The following is a 10,161-nucleotide window of genomic DNA, read 5'->3' as shown; positions in this document are numbered from 1 at the left end:
CTATGATACCACTCATCTAATCCTGGATCCTCTATGATACCACTAATCTAATCCTGGATCCTCTATGATACCACTCCTCTAATCCTGGATCCTCTATGATACCACTCCTCTAATCCTGGATCCTCTATGATACCACTCCTCTTAATCCCTGGGATCTCTCTATGATACCACTCCTCTAATCTGGATCCTCTGTATGATACCACTCCTCTAATCCTGGATCCTCTCTATGATACCACTCCTCTATATCCTGGTATCTCTATCATTGGTACCACTCCTCTAATCCTGGTTCCTATATGGTACCACTCCTCTAATCCTGGTTCCTATATGGTACCACTCCTCTAATCCTGGATCCCTATGATTACCACTAATCTTAATCCTGGATCCTCTCTATGATACCACTCCTCTAATCCTGGATCCTCTATGATACCACTCCTCTAATCCTGGATCCTATATGATACCACTCCTCTATCCTGGTTCCTATATGATACCACTCCTCTAATCCTGGATCTCTATGATACCACTCATCTAATCTTGGTTCCTATATGATAGAACTCCCTCTAACTGGATCCTCTCCTATGATACCACTCCTCTAATCCTGGATCCTTCCTATGATACCACTCCTCTAATCTGTGGTTCCTCTTGATCCCACTCCTCTAATCCTGGATCCTCTCTATGATACCACTCCTCTAATCTTGGTTGCTTTATGATACCACTCCTCTAATCCTGGTTCCTATATGATACCACTCCTCTAATCCTGGATCCTCTCTATGATACCACTCCTCTAATCTTGGTTCCTTTATGATACCACTCTCTAATCTGGTTCCTTTATGATACCACTCCTCTAATCCTGGATCCTCTCTATGATACCACTCCTCTAATCTTGGTTCCTGTATGATACACCTCCTCTAATCCTGGTTCCTAATATATACACTCCTCTAATCCTGGTTCATATATGATACCACTCCTCTAATCTTGGATCCTCTCTATGATACACTCTCTAATCTGGTTCCTATATGATACATCCTCTAATCCTGGATCCTATATGATACGACCATCAATCCTGGATTCCTCTCTATGATACAACTCCTCTAATCCTGGATCCTGTATGATACCACTCCTCTAATCCTGGATCCTCTATGATACCATCCTCTAATCCTGGTTCCTATATGATACCACTCCTTCAATCCTGGTTCCTATATGATACCACTTCTTCTAATCCTGGAATCCTCTCTATGATACCACTCCTCTAATCTGGATCCTCTCTATGATACCACTCCTCTAATCCTGGATCCTCTCTATGATACCACTCCTCTAATCCTGGTTCCTCTATGATACCACTCCTCTAATCCTGGATCCTATATGATACCACTCCTCTAATCCTGGATCCTCTATGATACCACTCCTCTAATCCTGGATCTCTCTCTATGATACCACTCCTCTAATCCTGGATCCTCTATGACACACTCCTCTAATCCTGGATCCTCTATGATACCACTAATAATCCTGGATCCTCTATGATACCACTCATCTAATCCTGGATCCTCTATGACACCACTCCTCAATCCTGGATCCTATATGATACCACTCCTCTAATCCTGGATCCTCTCTATGATACCACTCCTCTAATCCTGGATCCTCTATCATAACCATCTCCTCTAATCCTGGATCCTCTATGATACCACTCCTCTAATCCTGGATCCTCTCTATGACACCACTCCTCTAATCCTGGATCTCTATGATACCACTCCTCTAATCCTGGATCCTCTATGATACCACTCCTCTAATCCTGGTTCCTATATGATACCACTCCTCTAATCCTGGATCCTCTATGATACCACTCCTCTAATATTGGATCCTCTCTATGATACCATTCCTCTAATCCTGGTTCCTATATGATACCACTCCTCTAATCTTGGTTCCTCTATGATACCACTCCTCTAATCCTGGTTCCTATATGATACCAATCCTCTAATCCTGGATCCTCTCTATGAAACCACTCCTCTAATCCTGGATCCTATATGATACGACTCATCTAATCCTGGATCCTCTATGATACCACTCCTCTAATCCTGGATCCTCTCTATGATACCACTCCTCTAATCCTGGATCCTCTATGATACCACTCCTCTAATCCTGGATCCTATATGATACCACTCCTCTAATCCTGGATCTTCTCTATGACACCATCCTCTAATCCTGGATCCTCTATGATACCACTCCTCTAATCCTGGATCCTCATATGAAATACCACTCCTCTAATCCTGGATCCTCTCTATGACACCACTCCTCTAATCCTGGATCCTCTATGATACCACTCCTCTAATCCTGGATCCTCTCTATGATACCACTCCTAATCCTGGATCCTCTCTATGACACCACTCCTCTAATCCTGGATCCTCTATGATACCACTCCTCTAATCTTGGATCCTCTCTATGATACCACTCCTCTAATCCTGGATCCTCTCTATGATACCATTCCTCTAATCCTGGTTCCTATATGATACCACTCCTCTAATCCTGGTTCCTCTATGATACCACTCCTCTAATCCTGGATCCTCTATGATACCACTCCTTCTATCCTGGATCCTCTCTATGATACCACTCCTCTAATCCTGGATCCTGTATGATACCACTCCTCTAATCCTGGATCCTCTATGATACCACTCCTCTAATCCTGGTTCCTATATGATACCACTCCTCTAATCCTGGTTCCTATATGATACCACTCCTCTAATCCTGGTTCCTATATGATACCACTTCTCTAATCCTGGATCCTCTCTATGATACTACTCCTCTAATCCTGGATCCTCTCTATGACACCACTCCTCTAATCCTGGATCCTCTGTGATACCACTCTCCTAATCCTGGATCCTCTATGATACCACTCATCTAATCCTGGATCCTCTATGATACCCTCCTCTAATCCTGGATCCTCTCTATGACACCACTCCTCTAATCCTGGATCCTCTATGATACCACTCCTCTAATCCTGGATCCTATATGATACCACTTTTTCAGAGGGGGGGTTACAGGTCCACAAACCTCTCAACTAAATGCATACAAATACAGTGGGGAGAACAAGTATTTGATACACTGCCATTTTGCAGGTTTTCCTACTTACAAAAACATGTAGAGGTCTGTAATTTTTATCATAGGTAACACTTCAACTGTGAGAGACGGAAATCTAAAACAAAAATCCAGAAAATCACATTGTATGATTTTTAAGTAATTAATTTGCATTTTATTGCATGACATAAGTATTTGATCACCTACCAACAGTAAGAATTCCGGCTCTCACAGACCTGTTAGTTTTTCTTTAAGAAGCCCTCCTGTTCTCCATCATTACTGTATTAACTGCACCTGTTTGAACTCGTTACCTGTAAAAAAGACACCTGTCCACACATCATCAAACAGACTCCAACCTCTCCACAATGGCCAAGACCAGAGAGCTGTGTAAGGACATCAGGGATAAAATTGTAGACCTGCACAAGGCTGGGATGGCCTACAGGACAATAGGCAAGCAGCTTGGTGAGAAGGCAACAACTGTTGGCCAATTATTAGAAATGGAAGAAGTTCAAGATGACGGTCAATCACCCTCGGTCTGGGGCTCCATGCAAGATCTCACCTCGTGGGGCATCAATGATCATGAGGAAGGTGAGGGATTAGCCCAGAACTACACGGCAGGACCTGGTCAATGACCTGAAGAGAGCTGGACCACAGTCTCAAAGTAAACCATTAGTAACACACTACGCCGTCATGGATTAAAATCCTGCAGTGCACGCAGTCCCCCTGCTCAAGCCAGCGCATGTCCAGGCCCGTCTGAAAATTGCCAATGACCATCTGGATGATCCAGAGGAGGAATGGGAGAAGGTCATGTGGTCTGATGAGACAAAAATAGAGCTTTTTGGTCTAAACTCCACTCGCCGTGTTTGGAGAAGAAGAAGGATGAGTACAACCCCAAGAACACCATCCCAACCGTGAGCCTGACGTGGAAACATCATTCTTTGGGGATGCTTTTCTGCAAAGGGGACAGGACGACTGCACCGTATTGAGGGGAGGATTGATGGGGCCATGTATCGCGAGATCTTGGCCAACAACCTCCTTCCCTCAGTAAAAGCATTGAAGATGGGTCGTGGCTGGGTCTTCCAGCATGACAACAACCCGAAACACACAGCCAGGGCAACTAAGGAGTGGCTCCGTAAGAAGCATCTCAAGGTCTGGAGTGGCCTAGCCAGTCTCCAGACCTGAACCCAATAGAAAATCTTTGGAGGGAGCTGAAAGTCCGTATTGCCCAGCGACAGCCCCGAAACCGGAAGGATCTGGAGAAGATCTGTATGGAGGAGTGGGCCAAAATCCCTGCTGCAGTGTGTGCAAACCTGGTCAAGAACTACAGGAAACGTATGATCTCTGTAATTGCAAACAAAGGCTTCTGTACCAAATATTAAGTTCTGCTTTTCGGATGTATCAAATACTTATGTCATGCAATAAAATGCAAATTAATTACTTAAAAATCATACAATGTGATTTTCTGGATTTTTGTTTAAGATTCCGCCTCTCACAGTTGAAGTGTACCTATGATAAAAATTACAGACCTCTACATGCTTTGTAAGTAGGAAAACCTGCAAAATTGGCAGTGTATCAAATACTTGTTCTCCCCACTGTATAGTCCCGATCCACCCGCCCGCATCCTCCCTCCCCACCCAGAAACCACGATAACAAAGTTCCACCGACGCGGCCTGCTACCAAGGACTGTGGGATCTCCTTCTCCGTGGCCAACGTGAGTAAGACATTTATGCTTGTTAAACCTCGCAAGGCTGCCGGCCCAGACGCCATCCCTAGCCGCGTCCTCAGAGCATGCACAGACCAGATGGCTGGTGAGTTTACGGACATATTCAATCTCTCTCTATCCCAGTCTGCTGTTCCCACATGCCTCAAGATGTCCACCACTGCTCCTGTACCCAAGAAAGCTAAGGTAAACAAACTAAATGACTACTTATGTCATCATGAAGTGCTTTGAGAGGCTCGTTAATGATCATATCACCATGACACCCTAGACCCACTCCAATTTACATACCGCCCCAATGCAATCGCTATCCTGGACATCCTGACGGGCCGCCCCCCAGGTGGTGAAGGTAGGAAACCACACCTTGACTTCGCTGATCCTCAACACAGGGGCCTCACAAGGGTGCGTGCTCAGCCCAATCCTGTACTCCCTGTTCACCCATGACTGCGTGGCAATGCAGGCCTCCAACTCAATCATCAAGTTTGCAGATGACACAATAGTAGTAGACCTGATTACCAACAATGACGAGACAGCCAACAGTGTGGAGGTGAAGGCCCTGGGAGAGTGGTGCCAGGAAAATAACCTCTCCCTCAATGTCAACAAAACAAAGGAGCTAATTGTGGACTTCAGGAAACAGCAGAGGGATCACGTCCCTATCCACATCGATGGGACCGCAGTGGAGAAGGTGGAAAGCTTAAAGTTCCTCGGCGTACACATCACGGACAAACTGAAATGGTCCACCCACACAGACAGTGTGGTGAAGAAGGCGCAACAGCACCTCTTCAACCTCAGAAGACTGAAGAAATTCAGCTTGATCCCTAAAACCCTCACAAACTTTTACAGACGCACAATTGAGAGCATCCTGTCGGGCTGTAGCCCCGCCTGGTACGGCAACTGCTCCGCCCACAACCGTAAGGCTCTCCAGAGGGTAGTGAAGTCTGCACAACGCATCACTGGGGGCAAAGTACCTGCCCTTCAGGACACCTACAGCACCCGATGTCACAGGAAGGCCAAAAAGATCATCAATGACATCAACCACCCGAGCCACGGCCTGTTCACCCCGCTATCATCCAGAAGGCGAGGTCAGTACAGGTGCATCAGAGCTGTGACCGAGAGACTGAAAAACAGCTTCTATCTCAAGGCCATCAGACTGTTAAACAGCCATCACTAGCTGGCTTCCACCCGGTTACGTAACCCTGCACCTTAGAGGCTGCTGCCCCACATACATAGACATGGAATCACTGGCCACTTTAATAATGGAACACTAGTCACTCTAATAATGTTTACATCTCATATGTATATACTGTATTCTATTCTACTGTATTTTAGTCAATGCCACTCCGACATTGCTCCATCTAATATTTATGTATGTAACAGTATAACTTTAGACCGTCCCCTCGCCCCGACACGGGCGCGAACCAGGGACCCTCTGCACACATCAACAACAGTCACCCACGAAGCGTCGTTACCCATCGTTCCACAAAAGCCGCGGCCCTTGCAGAGCAAGGGGAACCACTACTTCAAGTCTCAGAGCAAGTGGCCACTTTAATAATGTTTAACTTCTTTGGGGTAGGGGGCAGTATTTTCACGTCCGGATGAAAAGCGTGCCCAGAATAAACGGCCTGCTACAAAGCCATAAAAGCTAGAATATGCATATTATTAGTAGATTTGGATAGAYAACACTGACGTTTCTAAAACTGTTTGAATGATATCTGTGAGTATAACAGAACTCATCAGGCAGGCAAAAACCTGAGAAAAAATCCAACCAGGAAGTGAGAAATCTGAGGTTGGTCGATTTTCAACTCAGCTCCTATTGAAGATACAGTGGGATATTGGGAATGTTGCACTTCCTAAGGCTTCCACTAGATGTCAACAGTCGTTAGAACCTTGTCTGATGCCTCAACTGTTTAGTGGGGCCGAAGGAGAGAGGAATGAGTCAGGTCTGTCATGACCTGAACAAGCTCTGACCACGCTCACATGAGAGCGAGCTATATTCCATCGCAATTCTGAAGACACAGGAATACTCCGGTTGGAACATTATTGAAGAATTATGTTAAAAACATCCTAAATATTGATTCAATACTTCGTTTGTCATGTTTTTACGGACTGTAATATAACTTTTTTAACTTTTCATCCGTACTTCCGCTGGACCTGCCCGCGCGTCGTGAGTTTGGAAAGTGTACTGAACGCTACAACAACAAGGAGGAATTTGGACATAAATTATGGACATTATCGAACAAAACAAACATTTATTGTGGAACTGGGATTCCTGGGAGTGCATTCTGATGAAGATCATTAAAGGTAAGTGAATGTTTATATTGTTACTTCTGACTTCTGTTGACTCCACAACATGGCGGATATCTTTGTGTCTTAATTGGGCTCTGAGCGCCGACTCAGATTATTGCATGGTTTGCTTTTTTCGGTAAAGCTTTTTGAAATCTGACACAGCGGTTGCATTAAAGAGAAGTGCATCTAAAATTCCATGCATAACAGTTGTATCTTTTAGCAATGTTTATTATGAGTATTTCTGTAAATTGATGTGGCTCTCTGCAAAATCAAAGGATGTTTTGTGACTTCTGAACGTAAGGCGCCAATGTAAACTCAGATTTTTGGATATAAATATGAACTTTACCGAACAAAACATACATGTATTGTGTAACATGAAGTCCTATGAGTGTCATCTGATGGAGATCATCAAAGMTTAGTGATTAATTMTWTCTATATTTCWGCTTTRTGRGAATCCTCTCTTTGGCTGGAAAAATGGCTGTGTTATTCTGTGAATAGGCACTCACCTAACATAATCGTTTGGTTTGCTTTCGTCGTAAAGCCTTTTTGAAATTGGACACTGTGGCTGGATTTACAACAAGTGTATCTTTAAAATGGTGTAAAATACATGTATGTTTGAGGAATTTTAATTATGGGATTTCTGTTGATTTGAATTTGGCGCCCTGCACTTTCACTGGCTGTTGAAGAGGTACCCTAGAGAGGTTAAATAATGTTTACATACTGCTTTACTCATCTCATATATATATATATATATATATATATATATATATATATATATATATATATATATATATATATATATATATATTTTTTTTTTTATCTTATATATATATATATATATATATATATATATATATATATATATATATATATATATATATATATATATATATATATATATATATATATATATATATATACTGGATTCTATTCTACTGTATTTTAGTTAATGCCATTCCAACATTGCTCGATCTAATATTTATATATTTCTTAATTACATTATTTTACTTTTATATTTGTGTGTATTGTTGTGAATTTTTAGATACTACTGCACTGTAGGTGCTAGGAACACAAGCATTTCCTGCTAAATATGTGTATGTGACCAATAAAATTGGATTTGATATGATTTAAAAATGGAGAGCTGTGAAGAAAAGAAATTGCTCTGAGCAACATTCGTCCTCCATCAAGCTCCATGTCTGCATCTCTTGTGGTGTCGTCTGCTGGTACGATGGTACCCTTTCTGAACTAGTCTTACACTCCATCTTTCCAATGAATAATTAATAATGGAACAGCTGGTGCTCTCATGCATGCTTCAGTGTTGCTTGCCTCGAAGCGAACATAAAAGGCATTTATKCCGTCTGGTAGGCTCGCATCACTGGGCAGCTCGCGGCTGGGCTTCCCTCTGTAGTCCGTACATCCAACAAGCATTAGAGCAGGTGTAGTAGGTGTCCGGATTAGTAGTTATAAGCGTAGTTAGAAGGTGTAGTTATAAGCGTCCGGATTAGTATCCTGCTCTCTGAAAGCCTTTAGTTTTGTGCGGATGTTGCCTGTAATCCACTGCTTCTCGTTTGGATATGTACGTACGGTCATCGGGACGACGTTGTCGATGCACTTATTGATAAAGCCGGTGACAGATGTGGTATACTCCTCAATGCCATTGGATGAATCCCGGAACATATTCCAGTCTGTGCTGCAAAACAGTCCTGTAGTGTATCATCCACGTCATCTGACCACTTCCGTATTGAGCGAGTCACTGGTACTTCCTGTTTTCGTTTTTGCTTGTAAGCAGGAATCAGGAGGATAGAATTGTGATCAGATTTGCCAAACGGAGGGCGAGGGAGAGCTTTGTATGCGTCTCTTTGTGTGGAGTAAAAGTGATCTCGATTTTTTTTCCCCCTCTGGTTGCACATGTGACATGCTGGTAGAAATGAGGTAAAACGGGTTTAAGTTTCCCTGCATTAAACTCCCCGGCCACGAGGAGTGTGGCTTCTGGATGAGCATTTTCTTGTTTGCCTTATACAGGTCGCTGGTTGCGGTCTAAGTGCCAGCATCGGGGTGTGGTGGTAAATAGACAGCTACGGAAAATACTGATGAAAACTCTCTTGGTAGAGAGCATGTATTTAAACATTATTTAAACATTATTATAATATTTTTTATTTAAAGTACTACTTAAGTAGTTTTTGGGGTATCTTTACTTTACTATTTATATTTTTCCTGACAACCAAAAGTACTCATTACATTTTGAATGTTAAGCATGACAGGAAAATGGTCCAATTCATAGACGTATCATGTAAATAGGAATTTGTTCTTAACTGACTTGCCTAGATAAGTAAAGGTAAACAAAAACACAAAATAAAGAGAACATCCCTGGTCATCCTACTGCCTCACTAAACACTCATGCTTCATCTGTAAACTATGTCTGAGTGTTGGAGTGTACCCCTGGAGCTCATCCAGTTTATTCTCCAGTGATTGCACATTAGCCAATAGAACGGATGGTAAAGGCAGGCTACCCACTCGCAGACAAATTCTCACAAGGCACCCCGATCTCCGCACCCCTGTATTTCAGTTCTTTTTTTCACGCGAATGACGGGGATTTGAGCCTGGTGTCGGAGAAGCAGTATATCCTTCGCGTCATGCTCATTAAAGAAAAAAACTTCATCCAGTTTGAGGTGAGTAATCGCTGTTCTGAGGTCCAGAAACTCTTTTCGGTCATAAGAGACGGCAGCAGCAACATAATGTACAAAATGAGTTACAAACAATGCAAAAAAAAACACACAAAAAAAGCACAGTTGGTTAGGAGCCAGTACAACGGCAGCCATCCCCTCCGGCGCCATTATTAATCATGGACATACTGAGAACGGTCAGGACTGACTACATATCTCCCTTCAGCAGGACATATTATCAGGGAACACTGAGAACGGTCTCAGGAGGACTGACTACATATCTCCCTTCAGCAGGAATATTATCAGGGACACTGAGAACGGTCAGGGACTGACTACATTCTCCCTTCAGCAGGACATATTATCAGGGAACACTGAGAACGGTCAGGACTGACTACATATCTCCTTCAGCAGGAATATTATCAGGGAACG

This window comes from Salvelinus sp. IW2-2015, unplaced genomic scaffold, assembly GCF_002910315.2.
Source record: "Salvelinus sp. IW2-2015 unplaced genomic scaffold, ASM291031v2 Un_scaffold2260, whole genome shotgun sequence".
NCBI classification, from domain to species: domain Eukaryota; kingdom Metazoa; phylum Chordata; class Actinopteri; order Salmoniformes; family Salmonidae; genus Salvelinus; species Salvelinus sp. IW2-2015.
Note: the sequence above shows the minus strand (reverse complement) of the source record.